Genomic DNA, 22,991 nt, shown 5'->3' on the forward strand with positions numbered 1-22,991 from the left:
ATTTTCAGAATATTTTCCTGAATTATTGGCCGATTTTGGCAACTTTTTTTTTGGAGATGAATCGACAGCTGTGGATGTGGTGGAAGATAAATTTTCTGTGCTTTTGGAAGTACAATTTTGCTACTGGACTTCAAAGCACTTGCCGACGAAAGTTTCTCACCAGTTTGGAGATTTTCATTATTATTTATGGTTCGAGAAATACCAGGTTTGTGATATCTTCCATCAGACACAGTTATTGGTGGCCTTACATTGTTGGAAGTTTTCATAAGTTTTATTACAGAAGCATACGTAGTGTTGGCACTTTTGTTTGCCCCCATTACCGTGCGCTTTGCTTCACTAATGCTAATATGTTCATTATCTGCCACTGCCAACGTCTTGTTCAAATTTATATCTGGGACAAGCCCTAGAGTTTGGTGTGTGATCACCCTTACAAAGAAAACAGTATCGGGCTGCTTTGCAATCATCAAAATTATCGTGCTCTGCAGAGCACACAGGACATCTTTTATTGTTATCGCAAGAGCTCTGAATGTGGCCATATTCAAAGCATTTGCGACACTGTCTAGGACTTCTTTTATATTTTTTAACCTGCATCCTCTCATGGCCAACAATGATGGTATCAGGTAGGTAATTGGAGGAGAAGGTTAAAAGGATAGCTGCATCACCACCCAGTTTTTTTACATGAGATACACAAGGAGGGCATCGATGGAGAATCTCCTCCTCTTTAAAAACATGCAGATCTTTTGAGTAAACTACTCCTTTCAGTGTATTAAAGAATCTGTGAGATGAAATAGATTCAATATTTCCACTTTCAGGAGGTTTAAAGTTAGCTAACAGAACTGCTTGAGTCTCATTTCCAGCTTTTATTAGAAGATTCTTTCCATACCGTTTCAAATTTCCAATGGGAATGGAACCAACCTTGCTCTCAATGCAGTCAGCAGCTTTTATCAAATTTTTCCCCTCCCTCCTTGTAGATAGCAACATGCCATAGAGGGGGAGGAAGAGCTCTGGTACATGGGACTGGTCCATGTTCTTCAGCCTTTGGAACAAAGTCAAATGGCTCATCATTCAAGTTTTTCACTGAAAACACTTTCGTGCTGACAACTGAGTCATTTAGAATGTGGCCATGGAGTCTCTGTTGTGCCTCACTAGCTTCCAAAGGAGAGGAAAATTTGATAAAAGCACAAAATGACTGCTTATCTTTTCTAGAACTAATTTAATTCTTTCCACTTTGCCGAATTGCTTCACTACACTGTATAAACATTCGTAATCTAATGATAAGTTTACATTAGTGCAATAAAGGACCCTATTATTTGAATCAAATCCACCAGATTTATTAACACCCTGGTGTCTCAGTGTTTGGTTCTGTCCAACAGCCAAGCCCGTATCCATGTTCATGCCAGAAGTCGTTGCCAGTGCCGTTAAGTCATCGGATCCAGGGGAGGGAGAACTAGAAGCCAAATCCATAAGTTTAAACCAGTCCACATGCAAAGGTCCAAAAAGTGCACACCCGACACTCAAGAGCCCCCGCACAGACCCCGACAGCATATCAAAAAGGACAAACTGGGCAGCTCCACTACTCAGCTTCCCCACCCCAACACACTCCCAAAGCCCACGAAGAGACCCCAAGCTGCCAAGCATGCACACATCAGACCACCACACACAAACTGGTTCATCCACCCACCCAAAACTGCTTGGTCATATCAAGAAAGTATCGTAGATCAGTCAGGTATTAGCATTCTCCACCAATGGCACAAGTGAGAGTTGACTCCCAACAGTCCACCCCATACCCTACCCTTTCAGGATAGCACCAGTACGCTTGCAGTGGCCCAGGTATAAGCCAATCCGCCTGCTGGGAGTTCTGCCCCACTAATGGGGACTGACTCCCCACCCAACCGTACTCGTGGGCTTCCGGACAAAAGCCAGGAGTCCCACCTCCAAAAACCAGCCCCTGGATTCCGATGGGCTGATCCCCAGAGATGGTTCCGCCCTCAAGATAGCAGTGGGAAAAATCCCATCACCATCTCTTAGGTCCAAACTATCTCGGGGTGGCGACTCAACCACCACAACTCCCACAATTAGCTTCGAATGCGAACCCCTTCCAAAAACGATCCCTTCTCAGACTCACCTAAGCAGTAAAATTTTGCCGAATGTGGAAATGTCCACGCCATTTAAACCAAAAACTATGTAGGATGATTCGTCAGGACCCGGGCCCAAAGGCCAGGGTCCCTTAGCCCTCACCTCGTCAAGGCGTCCTACTCGAGGGGAACTGGTGGAGTGGGAGGGATACTAGACCCCCCTGCTTGTTGGCGTATGCCACTACCGTGGTAGTGTTACTCATCAGTACCACGGAATGTCCCATCACTCGATCCCGAACTCTTGGAGAGCCAGGAAGGCTGCCTTGAGTTCCAGGATGTTGATGTGAAGGTGCTTGTTGTCTCGGTGCCACACTCCCGAAGTCAGCAACTCCTCCAGGTGTGCACCCCATCCCTCGGTCGATGCATCCGAGAACTGCAGCATGTCGGGAGGGGAGTATGTAGGGATACTCTATTAAGAGGTTCCTGTCGTCCATCCACCAATGTAGGTCCTCTCTCACCTCCTCAAAAAGAGGAATGAGAAAGGACTGGGTGTCTCGGGACTGGGACCAATACTCCTTTAGTCTCCATTGTAGAGACCGCAGGTGAAGATGCCCATGAGGGACCAGCTTCTCCAGCGACGACAGGTGACCAATGATGACTTGCCAACGCCGCCTTCCTGAACTTGCTGATACGAGAGTCTGAGGGAAAGACTTTCGCTGCTATCATATCTATCAGCATGCCCAGGTACTTTATCCTTTGCTTGGGGGTGAGATCGGACTTCTTGAGGTTTACCATGATCCCAAGCTCGCGGCAAAGCCCAAGGAGCCGATCTCTGTCCTGTAGCAACCACGAGTGGGAGCTTGCCAGGACCAGCCAGTTGTTGAGATACCTCAGTAGATGTATCCCATGCGAATGGGCCCAAGCTGACATGCAGAGTAGTCGAGAGCCCAAAGTAGAGGGCCCTGAATTGGAAGACAGTCCCCCTGAGGATAAAGTGGAGGTGCTTGCGAGAGGACAGATGAATGGGTATTTGGAAATATGTATCCTTCATGTCCACCTAAGCATGAAGTTGTTCTCCATGATGGAGGCGAGCACGAATCGCGCCATCTCCATCGTGAACCGAGTCTGGCGAACAAATCAGTTAAGGAGAAAGAGGTCTATGACTGGTCTCCAATCCCTGTAGCTTTCTCTATGAGAAAGATTTGGCTGTAAAAGCCTGGGGGCTGATCCAACACGACTTCCACAGCACCCTTGCTCAGCATGGCTTGCACTTCTTGCATTAGTGCAGTGTCCTTCAGTGATCCTTGGATGTAGGTGCAGAGACAGACCAGAGTGTTGGTGAGGGGTGGCTGAGACTTGAAGGGTAGCAGATATCCCTCCTAAAGGACATCCACTATCCAGGTCTTGGCTCCATATCGCTGCCATGTTGCCTAATGGCATGACAGGCATCCACCCCACCTTCAATAACAGCTGGGGAGATGCTGCTAGTGTTTCCCCCTTCTTCTTCCCCTTGCCCCTTTTTGGATTGGAAAGTGGGCTGAAAGGGGCGGAAAGACCCCCTTTCCAGAGGAAGAAGAAGGCTAGGTGTTCCCACAGGATTCCTTTGAAGACTGGGACTTCTTAAGGGTCGAGGAAGAGCTAGCCTAATCTGAAGGCCTGGCCACAGTGGAACACGAAGACCCGGAGGTCTTGGCCACTGCCTGGTGAACAAGGAGGTTGCTGTCATCGGACCGATACTTGTCCACCACAGCCTCCACCAGCTCTCTAGGGAAGAAAGAGGTAGAACCCAGCAACGGTCCGTTCCATAGGGTCACTGCCGACTCGGGCCCCAAGGACCTGGCGAAGCAAGAAAGAATGGCGTCTCTCCACTTCAGGACCAGGTTGGCCCTTAGGTTTGCCATCTGGTGGGCGAGGTAAGAGATGGCTCCACCTCCCAACTGGTACAGTCTCCTGAAAGTGGAGTCTTCCCCAGGTACAATAGCGCCCGAGGAAGCAGCCACTTTGGATACTGTGAACGACCACAGATCCAACCAGGAGACCGCCTGGAAAGCTGCCATGACAGTGGCTTCCAGGGTTGCTGCCTCTTGCTGTTAGAGAGAAATACTTTCTGAAGTAAGTTGCTGCAACGAGAGACCTGGGCCTAGATGAACCAGGTCCGGGTCAACCTACTTGCGGGACATATAGAAGCGATTCTGCCGAGGCAGAGGAGGAGGAAGCAGCTTGTCCGAGCGGTTCAATTGCGGGGAATTGTCTTGCCCAGGCACAAAACCATTCACTTGATCGAGGACCCCCTCAGCAAGCATGGACCACGGGAGCCCCACTGAAACCTTGGGTTCCTTTTTCGAACCCCAAAAGGATTCGAGGTGCGAAGGATGATCCACAGATGAGGCCGTGGTCCCTTCCCAGAGATTGTTGTGCTGATGAATCAGCGCAATTACCTCAGCAAAAGTCCTCTCTTTGTATCTTGGGGGTGTCAGCATCCTGGGGAAGAGGACCCTCGAGTCCTTCCAGGGTGCAGTCCTCCCAATCTACACTCTCCACAGGAGGGAGAACCTCGGCAGACCCATGATCCTCCCTGCACCATGTGGGCGTACAATCTGGTCGATCTGAGAACTGAGCCAGGAACGTACGCCCCTGAGGTAGAACTCTGAGGAGACGACTCGCTGGAGTTCTTCCTGTTCGACTCATGCCCCCCATGGGAGGAGCCCAGGAGGTTGAGGGGACAGGCAAGGAGGATCGGGCGCCCCAGCAGGAGCAGCTGGCCGAGAGCGGTCACCAACCCTTGGTGGTGACGGCAACCCGGGTTGAGAGAACGCTTTCGCCTCGAAGTGTCCTCCTGAGGAGAGTGGAGTGGCTCACGTGAGTTGAGCCAGCACTTGGCTCCCCCAGCCAGGCTGGCCACACGAACGTAATCGGGGACTGGGAGGAGTCGAGTGTGTGGCTTGCTGGCAAGAACTTGCGCTGTCCTCTAGATGGGCCCCAGTCTTCTTCGATGCCAAAACTTCTCGGGAGGACTGAGCAGGGGACCTCTTCTCGGTCTCCCTAGGTGTCTGGACCCGAGAGACCAATGCACCTTCCCGGGAACCTTGCTTGGCAATTGAAGAAGTGCTAGCAGGAAGAGTCGGAGCACCTGCTTGCCCGGACTCTTTCTCCCATCCTGTGCCTGAGTCGGTAAGGAGAGAGGTTTCTCTGGTACCAGACTGGGGTACTCGGGTCTCCTTAGAAACTCGGGTACTCGGCGTGGCTCGCGAAAGTGTGTCCAACACAGTGCTGTCCTTGAAGCGAGCTTCTTCTGCACAGCGGCGGGAGTGCAAACCATGGTCTGCACGCCCTCGGCTCCTGATACGACTGACCCAGGGGTCAATGAATCAGTTCCCTGGCCTGTGGACCGGGAAGAGCTGACAAGAGATCCCACTGCCTTCCCTGCAGAAGGAGGCAGTCCCTTAGAAGTCTCCAGGCGAGGCTTCTTGGCGGGGGAGGGACAGGCTTCTTCTTCTTTGGCTGGCGAGCCACAGAAGAAGAAGAAGAGGTAGCAGACGATGACACCTTCCTAGACCTCTTCTTCAACTACTTCTTCATCTTCTTCAGGATGGCAGTCAGGTTCCCCATCCAGGAGGGAGCAGCAGAAGACACAGGCACAGCCAGGGGAGCCAGGGAAGAAGGGTGCAACCCGGGTAGTGGAGAAGTTGGTGCCCGGGCCAGCAGCTACTGGGGCAGGTAGAATGGCGCAGGGGCCAGGAAAGCCAGGAGCCCGTGTATGGATTGAGGGCATGGGTGGAGCATGAGCGGGAACCAGGCCGGGCCGAGAGTCAGTACAACCAGGAGCCAGAACTGGAGTCAGGAACGAGTGTGGGTTGGCAGCAGTAGGAGCAGGCATGGAGATGTATGGCACTGATGATGTGACCATTCTTGAGGGGCCAGGCAGAGATAACAGGGCCAGGAGCCAGCAGCACAGGCAGCTTGCTGAAAAATGTCATGGTGACGGTAGACGTGGTGGACATGGTGGCTGCATGGGTCATCACTGGAGCAACAGAAAGATGTGATATCAGGCCCTCTAGTGGTGGAACACCAGGAAGACCCAGGTGCAGCCAGGTAGATGTGAGGTCAGATACCTGGCCACTGAGAGACTCCTGAAGAAAAGGTCGGGTCAAAAGCGGAAGCCTCTACTTGTTCCGGGGGAAAAAATTCACCCCCGGAGCAAGGAGAGGCCCCAGAGAGAATGTCCTGATCGTTCGCGCCCCTGAGGCCTTCCACACCTGACGAAGAGATTGAGGAAGGGGAGGGGGAGTCCTCACCCGAGGGGGAGGCAGTAAGAAGGGGAAGCTTGCCTGGAGGGAGAAACAATCCCGATGGGTTAGCCACCAAGGGAGTCGTCAGGGGTGTATGGCCCTCAGACGACGTCTTGGCGGGCTTCCTTCAGTACTGTCTCCTCCCCTCAAACTTCGCCAACTGCTCGGCAGACCAGGAACAACACTCAGAACATGGAGAATTGCAAGAATACACACATCCTCTGCAAGTGGGACAAAGGGAGTGTGGGTCCATATCTACGCGTGAGCAGAAGGTATTACACTTCTTCCCTCCCACCCCAGGACATACACACTGGGGAAAGGAGGGGCTTATGGGGTTTATCAACATTCATAATGAAAGCAGTAGGAAAAAATAAGAAAGGTTCCACTGGAAAAACAGCTCAACAGCGGTCAGGGCAGAGAGCGAGAAACACGTCTGCAGCACATGACGGCTGAAAGCAAATTGGAATGTTTACATCCGGGTAGGCGGTACCCCCACCTCCCAGACGGTAGTTAACTGCCTAACCACCTTGTTCGAAAGTTCAACGGCCATTTCCAGCTCTGCTGAAAGTGATTCCTGATGTAAAGGACCGACGGTTTGTATATTGTGTCGGAACAAATCAGCTTAATAAGAAATAGTCTGCTGTCAAGGTATCTTCATCAGAATATTTGGGTTATCATATCTCTGGTGAAGGTGTCAGACCTTCTGCTAAAAAGGTTCAAGCTATATTATATGCTCCATCTCCCACTTCTGTTGCAGAAGTTCAGTCATTTCTTGGTATGGTTACGTACTACTGTAAGTTTATCCAGAATTTCTCTAGTAAGTGTGCTCCCTTGTATGACCTGTTGAAAAAGAATGTAAAGTTCAAATGGAGTAAAATTGAACAAACTGCTTTTTGAAACTGTGAAAAAAGGTTTGGATGAAAGTCCATTGTTGTGTAATTATGATGGAGAAAGTTCATTGATTGTGGAAGCTGATGCTTCACCCATTGGAGTTGGTGGTGTTTTGTTACAGAAAATTGATGGGAGAGAGGTTCCTGTATATTTTGTGAGTAAGAAATTATCTTCTGCAAGTTCACAACTTTGGAAATATGTTCTGGAAGAGACACCATGACCAATTAATGTCTAGATTTACTGGTAACCTTGTTAATCTAAGTAAAGATTCTTTCTCACATGTTATTTCTTCTAGTAGCCTTAGAAGGTTGTGTAGAATCTTCAGATAATGATGTACCATGTACTGTTCAAAAGAATGAGAGGGATGAATCATTTGTACCCCATACTCCAGTTTTAAGGATATCAAGCAGAGTTGTTGAACCCCCTGAGAGATTGAATTTGTGAAGGTTTATTTTTTTGTTCATGATGAGTATTTCTTGATGCCTATTGTTTAGTTTTATGTCTTATCTTGGGGAAGGAATTTTTATGTATTAACCTCGCATAGGAGATTGCACATGTTGAAGCGCTGCTTGTCTTGGGTGCATTGTGGGTTGTTGTGATTGGGAGGAAGCCCGCCAAATTTTGTAGCCACAAGATGTAGCAAGATATAACCATTAAAGCCAAAGGTTAGCCAGCTGTATTATTAACCCTCTACCTCGGGCCACCATGTAATACCTGCAGAAAATTTTGTTGACACTATTGTGGAGAAGAAAGTGATAAAGAAAAAAAAAATAAACCTGAAACTCTTAAAACAATATCAGCCTTTCATGGAGTCTATTCTTTCGCCAATGGCACCAGAAGAGCTGACTCCCAAATGCCCATGCCCTACCCTACCACACGGGGGGTGGCACTAACACAGTTATGGTGGCTCAATTTTAAGGCCAAGCCTGCTCGTTAGTATTGAGAATATTACAAGAATACAATCACCCCCACCTAATCATGTTGATGGGCAAACCGGACAGAATGCCGAGAGTCCTATCCCCAGAACCAGACCACCTCTGAAATCCATGGCCCAGCTCTGCAAGATAGTTCCATCCTTTGGGTATCAATATAGATAATCCTATTGACATCCCTCAGGTCCAAACATTATCGGGTAGTTGATGATCCTACCACAATTCCCACTATTAACTTTTTCGATTTATTAGGTCCAATAAATTTTACCAAAAAAATGGAAATTTCCGCAAGACTTAATCCAAACAAGTAATAATATACATAGGACCCTCGGGCTCGAACCAGGGAACGAAGAGCCCCTTCACCACGCCAAAGTGGTCCAAAGTCGAGGGAACTTGTGAGAATAGAAGCCAAATTCAACTGTAAGACTGAGCAGCAGCAAGGTTGTGAAAAGTTCAAACGACTGATATCTAACACAGACTCTTGCTTACTTTAAAGTTGATTGTGGGACACATGTCGTCGAGGATGCTTCCCATTACGCACTCAGAGCTGTTTTTATGAAACCGAAAGACTGCTGGAGGGTTCTATTCTATGCGTCTCGAAGTCTGGCCCAGGTAGAACAATGATATGGTCAGAAAGGGAAGGAATCTTTAGCTTTTGTATGGGTCTGCAAACATTTAAGCTTGCATTTGTACAGCCTGACCTTTGAGTTGGAAACTGACCACAAGCTACTTAAACAGATCTTCACCCCAAAGTCCGGACCTACTGTCTGTGTAGAGCTGGGTTCTCAGAATGCAAGTGCATGACTTCAGAGTGATCTACAGTCCAAGGCCCATCTCCCCTGAACAAACCAGGTCAGAGAAACTTTACAGACAAGAGTGACGCTTATGACTATTTGTATTTGGTGGTCAGTACTAACATGCCTAATACGATACATTTTCAAGATTTTGACAGAGCGTCACAACAAGATGGAAGAATTAGTTGCACTGCAAAAAATGTAAGATATCAAGCAACTGGAATCATGCTACATTGCACAACAAACGCATGTGAAAGGTAAACTGTGTCTGTGAAATGTGATTTTGGAAGGCACATGTTTTTTCTTTCTAAAGTGTCTCAGAGACAGTGTTATGACTGGCCCATGAAGGACAAGACATTAGCAAGACCATGTGCAGACTCAGGATGAAAGTTTGGTGGACTTTTATGGACCAGGAAGCTGAAAACTGTCGAAATGACATAGTTGGTCATAGTTGTGCTCTTGAATAAAAGTTATCCAAAATCTTTTAGGAAAATACTAATCGACCTCCAAGCTACATGTCAACTAAAATTCATCGAAATCCAATATGAAAATAACCTTTAAATAAACCTATGACACTGAAGAAGAGGCCTTGGTCAAATGATTATTTGGGAGCATACTAAGCTATAAGATTTCTTTAAAGTGAAATAAAAGTTTAATGTTAACCCTTGAAGTGATCTCTGATTTTCACGAATTTTGAAGGTCAAACACCCTTAAATTTCACGGTTGCATGATATAAAGGAAAATTAATACTTCCAGTTTCTGGCCTTTAAATCAACCGGTGATTTTGGAAAATAGGCCAAGGTTAAAAAATGTTTTGGTATATAACCACCATCCCGAAGGATACCTACCAATCACAATTCATAAGACTCAGAAGCCAAAGAAAAATAGGAGACTAGAAGAATAATCATATATATATATAAAAAAAAAACACCTTACGACTTAACCGAAAGGTAATAACAGACTGGGAACCAGGCTCAAAGGGCCAATACCTTTAGTAACATACATGCGTAAGTAATATGGAAATCATTAACAGATTCATTACATTTGTAAACTTAAAAACTTGGGAATGTAAACTCCTGACTTCTTCAGTTGTGCCTCAGCCCTCACCCACCCCATTGCCTTTCTTTTTTAAAATCTAGTAAAGTATCCTTCAAATGAACTGTAAAAGGCTGACTTAATGATGATAACTTTTAAAAATCTGGACTAAGTTGAACCCCACAACCACGGGCTGAAAGACCACTACCAACTCCTAAAAGAATTTTTGCTAGATATTTTGCTCAGTGTCACGTTAAGTGATGGTTTTGCGGGAACTGCTGGTTCCCCGCTCGTTCCCTTTTGTGGATTGCTGCCTCCTTACCTTCAAGTTTTTTTTTTGTTTTGATGTTTTCGTGAGTGAGCTGCCGTTTTTCTTTCTTCAGTCGGGTCTGGTAGAGCAGCGAGGTAGCGGCAGTGGCAGCAGCAGCAGGCAGTTTTTGGAGTCGACGTTGGTCGAGTTTTTGAGCAGCAAATTGGAGCACGTCTACGAAGTGGAGCACGACGTGAGGTGGAGTGTGACCATGAGTAGTCGTGTGACCACGAGCTGCTCATCCTGATGACAGCGTGAGGCTGTCCTGACGTCTCCATCGGGGTATTCTGGTTTGTGGGTTTTGTCCCTGTTGTACAGCTGAGGGCTGTCTTGGTGCCCTGATGGAGGACGTATGTTTGTTTTTTTTTCTGCCTGCTGTTGTTTATTTTTGCCTTTTTTTGTTTAATGCTACTTTTTGTTTATTTAACTTGCTTTTGTTTAGTGCTGCCTTTTGGCTTATTTTTTGTATTTATGGTTTATCTTTTACCAGACCTGACTCACTTGTAAATATTGTAAATAAATTAATTTTAAGCTCATTTTATTGTTTTTGTTGTTTTCCCCTCCTTTGTTTGTTGCATCTGCCGTCAGTCATGACAGCCCGTCCTGAGTATATTAAAGAACCTGCATAACGACCCACTCGGGTCGTTACAATGGCTTGACCGTGACAGGATAGCTCTGTTTTGGCTGGCGGGGTTGTTTCGGCATTGAGGGAGCATGAGTGTAAAAAAAAATAATCTTTTTTTCTTTTAGGTGGGAGGTGTCACGTTAAGTGATGGTTTTGCGGGAACTGCTGGTTCCCCGCTCGTTCCCTTTGTGGATTGCTGCCTCCTTACCTTCAAGTTTTTTTTTTGTTTTGATGTTTTCGTGAGTGAGCTGCCGTTTTTCTTTCTTCAGTCGGGTCTGGTAGAGCAGCGAGGTAGCGGCAGTGGCAGCAGCAGCAGGCAGTTTTTGGAGTCGACGTTGGTCGAGTTTTTGAGCAGCAAATTGGAGCACATCTACGAAGTGGAGCACGACGTAGAGGTGGAGTGTGACCATGAGTAGTCGTGTGACCACGAGCTGCTCATCCTTGATGACAGCGTGAGGCTGTCCTGACGTCTCCATCGGGGTATTCTGGTTTGTGGGTTTTTGTCCCTGTTGTACAGCTGAGGGCTGTCTTGGTGCCCTGATGGAGGACGTATGTTTGTTTTTTTTTTCTGCCTGCTGTTGTTTATTTTTGCCTTTTTTTTGTTTAATGCTACTTTTTGTTTATTTACCTTGCTTTTGTTTAGTGCTGCCTTTTGGCTTATTTTTTGTATTTATGGTTTATCTTTTTACCAGACCTGACTCACTTGTAAATATTGTAAATAAATTAATTTTAAGCTCATTTTATTGTTTTGTTGTTTTCCCTCCTTTGTTTGTTGCATCTGCCGTCAGTCATGACAGCCCGTCCTGAGTATATTAAAGAACCTGCATAACGACCCACTCTGGTCGTTACACTCAGAAAAACTATTTCTGCATATATCACTCATCTCACTGGATCCCAGCTTAGATAGGGCTTTAATTAGTGGTCAACTGGCCAATTTTTACAAATTAGACCTTCCAGTTGATTATAGTAGACCCTGCGTGTAAATGTATCTGTTTTTCCTTCTCACGTGCTGACTTTTCTTTCATTAATTTTTGTTGTTGTTTATTTGTTTGTCTAATAAGCGGAAATCTTGCTGTCTCCTAATATTACAAGTGAATGCTTTAAAAAGACGGGAAGTAAATTTGAATACAATCTGGTTTGCTTTTCGTGATTTTTTAATTTTTATCCATTTTAAGTAGGCTACTTGTCTGTTAGACTGTCTCTAGGTGGTCTTGGTTAGACACAGTTAATGAAAGCATCCATCCAGTCGAGTCAATATACTATTTTCATGTTGTTTTATTCATATGTCGCATAATTATTAATAATTTTACTGATGTATAAAAAAATACTAGTCAATGCTAATAAGTTAAGTATACCTTAGTTTTACCAGACCACTGAGCTGATTAACAGCTCTCCTAGGGCTGGCCCGAAGGATTAGACTTATTTTACGTGGCTAAGAACCAATTGGTTACTTAGCAACGGGACCTACAGCTTATAGTGGAATCCGAACCACATTATAGCGAGAAATGAATTTCTATCACCAGAAATAAATTCCTCTAACTCTTCATCAGCCGGTCGGTGGGATTGAAAGTCAATGCTAATAAATCATTTAATAACTATTATGCACATTATGGTAAAACTGAGTATTAACACCGCGTCGGGGGATTTACTTAGAAACACCACACACATACACATATATATAATATATATGTATATATATATATATATATATATATATATATATATATATATATATATATATATATATATATATATATATATATATATATATATATATATATATATATATATATTAATATATGATGAACGGGAGAAAGTCGTCATTCGTGGTTTCCCATTGATACACTTTGTTTCTGAAGAAGAAGAAGAAGACTTTTGTTTACTTTGATAGAGAAAAATTTCCATTGATTATTTTGTTGGACAAGTTTTGGAAAATTGCTCAGCGAACGAATACGAAGATTCCTGATTTGTTGGTCAACAGTAATTTATAAAGCTTAATTGTAAGTATAGCTTTAGTAGCCTATGTCAGGTTTTTGGCAAGTCTACGATAGAGCTAGTCTATCCAAGAAAAATAGGCCTAATTAATGTAAGTCATAGGTTAGGCCAACGCAGCCAGGGAAAGTTTTCCTCCTCTGAAAATGGGTTGGCCAGTTACATATATTAGTCTTTTAACATATCACAGTTGGTCTATTAGGGACGATTATATAGCCTAGCCTAGTCTGCTGAAATAGCCAAGCATAGCTTAGCCAGTTTTGTAGGAGTCACTAATCTAGGTCTACAACAGATGACAAAACCTAGGCTAGTTTAGCACATTATTAGTAAATAAATCCCAATTCTTGGTGCAGCCCAGCCCACTGAATTTTTATACTTCCGCAATTCCCTCTCAGTGCTGAATTACCTGATGGGCCCCATTGCTTAGCCTATGGCCTAAATCCTGCATTTGGTATTATTTTACTTTAAACTATTATTGGTAAAACTATAAGGTAACTCTGCACGGACGCCATGTTGTTGTTATCGAATCCAGCCCTAGGAGAGCAGTTAATCAGCTCAGTGGTCTGGTAAAACTAAGGTATATTTTTTTTTTTTAAGAGGGGATTGGCTAAGGAAACCTATTGTAAAAGGAACTATACTCACCTAACATACCCTAACTTAACCTAACCTAGCAGGCCATGTTATTTAGTCGGGGAGCTCCGACCCTGAATCCCCCAGTGAAGGAAACCACTTTTTACCAAAACCTCCCCTGTAACACTGCGCATGTAATAGCATTCCAGGATGGCCAGCATATAAAAACATTTCACTTCTGATGTTAATTACAGGTTAATTACAGTCGACTGCCAGAAAATAACAGTAAAATGTTAATAAGCAACCAATATACTACAGGAAAAGACAGTTTCCAAGGTAATACCTGATGTGGAGAAACCCCATAGTTATACCCTATTATTTGATACTGGAGTTTTTATATAAGTAAATTACCAAGTAATTACGTAGCTATAGTTTCCTCTTGCATGGCAGCTTAAATTAAAAAATTCGCAGGTAACGCTTCCAAGTTCAGTGCAGACGACGGGTCCCGCCCACTAACTAGATTACCAGGAACGACTTGGCAGACACTCTCATTCTGTTTCTGCCACGCTCGAGTAAACACTGAGTATCACTGACAGCTTTGTTCTTAAATTTGGCAGTTAGAAACCGGATTTCGGTGAAGTATTATTGCTGATTTTGGGTAGCCTTCAAGCTTACAGCTTTCTGGATCAGTATTTTATTGTTTTGTTATTAAGATCTGATTCAAGTTTATCATATTTCGCTACAGTAGTGATTTCGCAATCAAATGGTTTAACTCCAGTAGTGTAGTTTACCACGCTACCACCTTTACTGGTGAACATAATAAACGTAAACATTGCGTTCATTGCTGAACCAATATTTACAGCATTGAATTATTTATCTGCAAGTCTCAATTAGTGTTTGTTAGGATTTGAGACATGTCCGTATGATGATACTGTGTTCAGCTATTGTCAGTAAGGTTAACTTTCCTTTTCTGAATAGCATAATAAAGTAATATCGTGTTTGCTACCTGGTGACACTTTTTCGGTAGTGAATACATATATTATCAGAAAGTCTCTATTATGGGGTCCTGCAGTAGAGGGTTAAGAATACAGATGGCTAAACTTTGGCTTTAATGGTCATAGTGCTGTTAAATCTTGCTACAACTCGACGGAGTTTCCCCAATCCCAAACCACAATAACCCACAATGCACCAGTCATTAGATAGCGCCCAAGCGTCCACAGAGCTTCAACATGCGCTATATAATCACGCAAGACTTAATACATAACAGTCTCAATGTTTGATAGGATTTGAGATATGTCTGTATGATGGTACTCAGTGTACTTCAAACTATGTCGGTAAAGGTTAACTTTTCTCTTTCCTATTGGCGTAAAAAAGTTTAATATTGCATTAGCTACCTCGTTTACTGATTAACATAATATAATGCAAATTTTGTGTTCTCTACTGATCCAACATTTTCTCTAATGAATACATTTCTGCAATCTCGAATTATGTTGGTTAGGATTTGAGATATGTTTGTACGATGGTACTGTGTACTGCATAACATTTTTTCTTATACAGTTAATTGAACATCTTATTATTACACTTTCCTTTGCAGAGAACTAAAAGTGTAAGGGCAAGAATGCAGTAGCAGATAATTGTGCTTAATGTTTTGGTTATGATGAGCTTCAGAAAAATAAGTTCACGACAGCCGAGAACCGTGCTTTGGTACTTGCTTCGACTGTACATATTGTCATGAAGTGTTCCAAGTACCTGGTTATTGCACAACTAATCACAGAATTAAAAATTTACCTCACTTCAGCCAGATACCTGAACTCTCATAGCAATAAAATCATGACTGAGTACTCTAAAGACAACAGTGATCCCTTAAAAAGCTTATTAATCACATGAAAAATCAGACTAAATTTATCAAAACAAGTGTGAGGTATGAACACTTACACAAGAAATATACTAAAGTAAAGGGGCATCACTCCATCAGATAACTTTCAACTGTTTCCCTGGTCTTAATTCCTTCAGCAAAACTAAAGGAACACAACATGGTTATCACTATCCCTTATGTGCACAATTAATCCTATTCACTGGTGGTCAATAAATGAAAGTTTTTTTTTAATTTTAAATAGAAAATTTATTTTTAAATTCAAAATTTATAATTAGAATTCACAGTCTGAAAAAATGTACTATTACTTGAAATCAGCACAAAATTTAATTAATTCTTGAGTTAAATGACAACAGTTAATTTATCAAGAAATTAAATCAATCAAACAAAATTTAATCTTATCGAGAATTACTCAAGATTTGAAAAAAAATCTTAGTAAATGAAAATTAAATCAAGTATGCAATGTTAAATTATTAAGAAATACTTAAATTGCTAAGTAAATAAATGTTAAATCATCACTATATAAAATGTGAAAAATTAAGAGATTGCAAACACAAGAACATAAAAAATACACAAAAGATTTATCAAAAACAAAAATCCCCCTTAATATACCTTATTACACCATGGCAATAAGTAAAATTCACTTTACCTTACACAAGCTTGTGAAAACTTTCACAAAATTTACTCCAAATGCAACTGCCCAAGATTCACAAAACACTCTTTTTGGTAGGCACCATTACAATTACAGTATATACACTTGTTACTGCTACTATCAGATCTCAAAAGCTAAGATTAATATCAACAACCACACAAATATTTTACGTTAATAACTTCTCTCTTTTGAAGAGAGAGAGAGAGAGAGAGAGAGAGAGAGAGAGAGAGAGAGAGAGAGAGAGAGAGAGAGAGAGAGAGAGAGAGAGAGAATGAACAAATTTTATGATTCCAGCTAGAAGCAAAACCCCCATAGAATTACGTCAGTATTTAGGCAAAATGTTTTGGTGCCGAAACTAATGCATTAGAACAATACATGATCATAGCAATGCAATCTTACAAAACATGATGTAATCAATCGAAACATGTGCTTTTACTCTCAAAAAGGCGTACGTGACCCGAACAGAAAACGTATGGGATGCGATCAGAACAATATGTGATCGCAGCAATGTAATCTTAAACATGACGCAATTGCCATGTGCTTCGGTGCAACAACTCGCTCGTATTTCTCAAAAAGGTACATGTCTTTAACAGAAAATTGTATGGGACAAAGCTTTTAACAAAATCTTAACAGGACTCGACTGTTATCTCTCGTTTATCAACGCGTTATCTTTCGCGATGACAATCGAAGCAAAACAAAGCATTCGCTACCACACACACGTGTTGCTGATATATTACGTTACTGTTAAAGATGTATTACTAATTCTAAATTACGCTGTTATCTAAATCACTAACTGTTTTGAGATCTGACATTTCACTACATACAATACTTCAACAATTATTATCATTACACAGAATACATTATAACTAGAACGGTAAATATATCAAAATCATGAAAAGATATACATTTTAAAGACAATATCATAAGAATAATTTTCTAAACAAGGTGACGCGAATTGTGAAGTTCCGTATATTTTTTTTTTTATAGCGTAGTCACTCTTTGTTCTCACGGAGTTACCCCCTATGGTGTGCTAGCGCTCCATGGTGACAAGACTAGTATCAAAGAAATATTTTTCTAGCCTGGTCTTGTAGCCGGGCATGAGATTTGGGCTAGGGATCATCCTACATTGACCAGCAGAGAGTAATTGAGCCGGTCGTTTGCCTGCCCTGGTCGTAAACAAGATGGCGTGCGCAAATGCGCAATAGTCACTTCTTTTATTTTTTGACGCAGGAAAAACTGGGTTCAGCTTCGATGAAGATAAGGGAAACTGCCCACCTCTCTTTGAGTCCATTATACTCTATCACGTGTCATAGTGTTTTCATTACGACACAGTACCTGGCTACAAGACAAGGCTAGAAAAATATTTCTTTCATACTAGCCTAGTCACCATGGAGCGCTAGCACACCATTTGGGGTAACTCCGTGAGGACTCTACAGCGACTACCAAAAACAGGTTTTGACGTAGGAAAACCTGTCTTATTAGCTCATACTAAGGGCACCTAGTAGTGCTTGCCAGCTCCCGAGCTGCTAGCTTCCCTGGCGCCAACTGCAGCAATGGCGCTTGCTTGGCACCAGTTTCTGAGTTCCTGGCGCCAACTCTCTCCTGCTGGCCCTCCTTCCTTTTATATCTACTCGCTCCCATGCTTGGGTACCTCACTTCCTTCCTGTGCCATTGCCATTCTTGTGTCTGGATTAACAGATGTTAACCTTGTAATAATAGTGAAGTGTTGTGAGTGGAGGAAGTGGCTACTCGTCCCTCGATGCTCCTGGATAAAGGTCACTGTCAGACTCCATGTTTAGGGAGGAGGCATACTGGAAGTCCAAGGGAGGTCGGGGTTTGCACATGGGTAGCGCCCCTCAGTCGAACCTGTCCCAGGTATCAACAGACAGCCACTGGAAAGGCGTCTTACTGATTTGTAGTGAAGGGGTAGCTATCCTGCCCCTCGGATCTCCTAAACTCAGTCCCTGTCAGACTCCCATGCACCAGGAAGGAGGCATACTGAAGTCCATGGGAGTCCAGAGGGTTTTGCCCCTGGATAGTTGTCCCTCAGTTGAGCCTGCTGTCCACAGGTGTCAACAGACAGCCATTGGAAAGGCGTTCATAGAGATATAATTTTTGAAGTTTTGCTAGCCTTCGGTTCACTCATTCGATGTAAAATTTCCAATCATGCTTTGCTAACCATTGGACTTCTCCGCTGCAAGGCTGCCACTTAAGTAGCAGACGCTCCTAGCTATACCACCATGTCGCTACAGGTTAAGTGGAGCCCCTAACAGAGGCATGTGTAAAGCAAGTATTGGCGCCAAGCGGAACATAAGCGCTGAAGCGCCTAATAGGCCCGAGCCCGAGCAGTGCCCGAGTGCCCTATAGCGCCAGAGCTCGTCTTTATATAGAGCTTCCAGCACCAGCTCTCATGTGTCTGGTGCCAGCCTATCAGTGGCTGACACCAGTCTCTTTAGGTCGGCGCCTGTCTCTTCTGAGAACATTTTGTTGTTCTTTTATGAGCGCGTCTCTTCTAAGAACATAGTGTTGTTCTTTTATGAGTGCAATTTCCAATTGAATGCCTCTTCAAGTGGCTGACTCTAGTTTCTGATCATCGGGTGTCCTCCTTCAGTATGGGACCTCCTTTGAGTACTATACAACCGGTCTCAGGTGGTTTTGTCTTTTTCAGCCTGTTCCACCTTTGCCTAGAGTTCCAGACAGGCCAAACTGCTCCCTTTTGTGACATCAATTAATGTCTCAAAGCACTGTCTTTTGCAGACAGGGACTTTTGTGTACGAATTTATGAGCTTGTTGAAGAAGGCTGTCACCTCTATGGGGAGTTGGGAGTCTGACTGGTTTTTTAAGGGAGCAAGACGAGTGTTTTTGTCCTTCCTCCTCTGATGCATAGACAGAAATAGTCCTCCTGGTTGAAGTTCTTGTCAAGATTTTGAAGTAAGGGTCTTTCTTGACTGAAATTAGAGCAGGGGCTAACAAGATAGGAGTCTCTCAAGTGTTGCCAAGGGACATTGCTTCATAGCTACTTTCAGATGGTATATATCCTCGGTCTGTTTTTCCCTTTGGTATTATAGTATCTTCCCTCATGACTGTTCTTTTGTGGAAACTGTTCTTGGGCTCCAGGCAGAAGGAAGTGCCATGAACCCACTCTCTAGTGGCGCTCATTTCTGAGCACCTGATCACCTTCAGAGCTCCTGACTCTAGCTTTATGACGCCTGGCGCTGAATCCTGAGTGCCCAACACCTGCTCCAGAGAGCTTGGCTCTTTCCAACCATACTAGGCTCCCACTGCTGAACGCCTAGTTCCTTTTCACATTTTTTTATTTTTATTTATTTACTTATATTTTTAGAGCATTGTGTTGACTGCAGCAAAAGTTGTCACTCCTGGTTTGTTCAAGACTGCTGTTACTCATGGCCAGACTTTCCAAGTTCCTATAATCATGTCAGATATTAGTGTTTAATCAAGTACAGTTCCACATATGTTGTGAGTCTGTGCAAGGTGTCATCGAGTCCACGCAAGGCATTATCGCTTTAAGAAGTTGATCCTGCCCTGATGGCCATGTGCCTGTGGCTGTCAAGTACTGACAGGGCTGGCAACTAGTCCATTTGTTTGTCTGCGAGCCTGCACGAGGTTCTACAAGTTTATTTGCTTGCAGAGACCAACCGAACAGTCTTGTTGTCCATTCTCCAGGGTGATTGGGTGGAGTTCCTGGATATGTAGTATACTTTATTTCATGTCCACAAACAAACTCTGAAAGATATCTCAGACCTGTCCTAAGAGTCAGGGTCTTCCAGTGCGAGAATTTAGGCTTCGACACATACGGCATAAGACTTCTCTCGAGTTCTCACTCTGCTTACTTTTGTCTTTCTTTCTGACCATGAACTTCAGCTTGTCCCACAAGACCAATAGGGACAAAGAATCATAACCGGGCTCTGCTGTTTTTTCCAAAAGACCTGGTTTTCATCAGACTTACGGTGGTATCTGTCCAAATTTAGACTTTTGGAAGAAGTCCCTCATCATGAGACTTACTTCTCACTCCTTGCTCTAGTAGAGGGAGCCTGCTCGGGGAACTGGGAAATTTCTGGGACGTGTCCTTGGGGAATGAATCTTCTCATGTATGCCAGAGAGCTAAGAGCCATTAGCTTAAGACTTCAGCTCTTCTCAACCTTCGCTCACTCCTAGACCGTGGTATTCCTTTAGGCAAGATCACAGTCCTTACTTTTTTACATTAGCTCTTGCCACTCAGCAAGAGGGTTTTTTTGTGGACAATAAATTGAGTTTTTTCTAGTCCAACTGGAATTTCTGGCAGTTGAATTGAGCTGTCAGAAAATCACTCTTATTCTCGAGTGTACCTTGAATCCTCTGAACCGTTGGATTATGTGCCTCTATGGAGCAGACCGATCTTGATTGTTTGCCACCTTAAAGGAATCTTCTAGTCTGGGCAACAGACATCTGACTGCAAGATCGTTCCAACCTAGACCTGTAAGCTCTTCCACTGTTCGACATAGTCAAGGAAAGGCTGAACTTTCATAGGCTCGTAGCCCCGTTCTGAACCATAATTGATGGTTCCAGAATTGCTATGGTTGATTGGTGGACTCTCCAAGAATCCTTCCACTATTTGTTTCATCTCGAACAACCTCACTTCAAGAGACACCAGATGTTGGTACGCTCTTACGCAAACAGGCTTTGGGCTGTCCAGGTGCTTGTCAGGAAGGAGGTGCTTTTTTCAGGGGTGCTACAGGAGACATTTGAAAGATGCAGACGTCATTTTCTAGCTCAGTCTACCAATCTTAAGTGAACCATGTTCAGAATCGGGTGTCTCAGACTCAAGTTTCTTCTTCTGAGACACTTATGACTCAGTGGCAGCATTGCCTTTTTTTATTGAGAGGATATAGAATCTCTAATGTTTTTAGGGGTATCGAGTTATGTCTGGCTTAGTAACACAGTTTGCTTGTTTACCCCTGGGGTTTTTAACCGAGAACGAGGACGCTTTCATGATCTGGAAATGTTCTCTCCCTCTCAAGAACTTAATGGAAGAGAAGATGGTCTTGACAGTCAGGGACAGTACTCCGGGTTCCCAGGAGCACCCTCCAGCCTGAGTCTTTACCTCGTTTGACTTCCAGCTTGCCTGGAGCCTGGTGCCAGCTCTGCCCGAGCTCCTAGGAGTGCCAGCCAGCTCCCGACTGATTAGTTATCTGGTGTCCAGCTCAGCTGGCGCCACCTAAATCCTGGCGCCAGCTTCCAATCGTCTGGTGCCAAATCTCCCCACATCCTTGGCTCTGGGAAAGAGTAGGAAGTTCTCTTTTATGTTGGAATTTTCAGGTATTAACTGAGGAGGATTGGAAGCATGGGCCATTCATAACCTATAGTGTTCTGACAAGGACCCTTTTTTTGCCCTCTAAGAATGCATTGATCTTCTTCATGTATGGACTTGGTTTACGAGACCATTCTTAGTTTCAGGAGAGCATTGAGCCCACTTTTAAGTGAAAGCTAAAGACGCCAGAACAACTACCTGTTTGGCCTTCATGCATATATGCCCTTTATGCACATCCTACAATTGACCTTCTAGAAGTGTAATTGATTTTTTGCTTCTCACATATTCAGAAAAGTTTAAACAGTGTTAAAATTTGTTTGCAGTACCTTGTAATTATTAGTAACTGGCTTGGCATCTCAGAGGGAAGCATAGGATTTTCTTCTACTGTCGCTGCACCTTGTAGTAAGGTGCCGAGTTTTGTGAGAACCAGGATTTACAGTGTAAAGTGGATGGGTCGTGGTCTTTATTTCAGTGCAGGTGACAGTGTTATCTGGTTGTTTTATTGTGGTACTGTGCCCAGGGCAAGGGCACATTTTGAAGTTTTGCTAGCCTTCTGTTAACTCCTTTGCTGCAAAACTTACAATTATGCTTTGCTAGCCATCGGACTTCTCCTTTACTACAAAGCTTCCACTTAAGTAGCAGACACTCCTGGCTATACCGCCATGTCACTACAGGTTAAGTTGAGCACCAACCAGTGGCAGTTTTCTACTGCAGGCTCTCTTAACTAATAAGGAACAACAAGCATTGCTTTCAATGCTAGCAACTTTTTTATTTCAAATTCATTACATGTCTTAATGTTTGGAGTAGAGTATGTCCATATATTCCACCTCCTGTCAGTGTGGGAATCAGCTATGTAATTACTTGGTAAGTTACTTATATGAAAATGAAATTTTTATAATAAAGTAGTTGTATATGTACTTACCAAGTACTGTAATTACATGATCGGAACCCTCCTGCCTCCCCTCCGATGGGACATACGGCATAAACAGAATGAGATTGTCTGCTAAGTTGTTCCTAATATTCATGTTAGTGGGTGGGACCAGTTGTCTGCACTAAACTTTGAAGCATTACCCGCAAATTTTTCAATTCAAGCTGCCATGCAAGAGGAAACTATAGCTATGTAATTACTTGGTAAGTATAAAACCTTATTTTATCATAAAAATGTCATTTTTATGCTGTGATCTTAAGACTCCTTAACATGATTAGTACGTAACTCATGCTCAGATCTATTGCAAATTTACTGTTCCAGAGATATTTACAGTGTTTTGTTTATGTTTTACCATTCATTCCAGTGGGGCTGGTACTGAACATGACACTTATGGAAGTGGTGCTGGTATTAAAGTAAAACTTTACCCCCACATTCCATTCTCCAACCTCCTGTATGGAATAATTAGGGAATTTTTGGGGGATGCAAGAAGAAACAGGGCTCTTACCAAGAACAAGAGTACATAAATTGCATCATCTTGGATTAGTAGATAATGCATTAATAACAAGATCAGCAGACAGACAAAATATATGGTTCACCTGGATACTCAGTAACAGTCACAAAATATTATAAAGTACAAAAACATATGAAGGGCAGTTATGGAAGCTCATTCTAATCCTAGCTTAACCAAACCTAACTTGAACCTTACAGTCCGGCCTA

General features: G+C 43.4%; 1 protein-coding gene across 2 annotated transcripts in view; it reads left to right on the forward strand.

Moving 5' to 3' along the window:
- Positions 1–12,759: 12,759 nt before the first annotated feature.
- Positions 12,760–22,991, forward strand: part of LOC136826769 (uncharacterized) — a 171,149-nt gene continuing 160,917 nt past the window's right edge. The window contains exon 1 of one of the 2 annotated variants that reach the window (XM_067084191.1): positions 12,760–12,951. The gene's annotated coding sequence lies outside the window, so the exon portion shown is untranslated. The remainder of the gene's footprint in view (positions 12,952–22,991) is intronic. The other variant, XM_067084192.1, reaches the window with a different exon arrangement.

Source organism: Macrobrachium rosenbergii, chromosome 41 (genome assembly GCF_040412425.1).
Source record: "Macrobrachium rosenbergii isolate ZJJX-2024 chromosome 41, ASM4041242v1, whole genome shotgun sequence".
NCBI lineage: Eukaryota > Metazoa > Arthropoda > Malacostraca > Decapoda > Palaemonidae > Macrobrachium > Macrobrachium rosenbergii.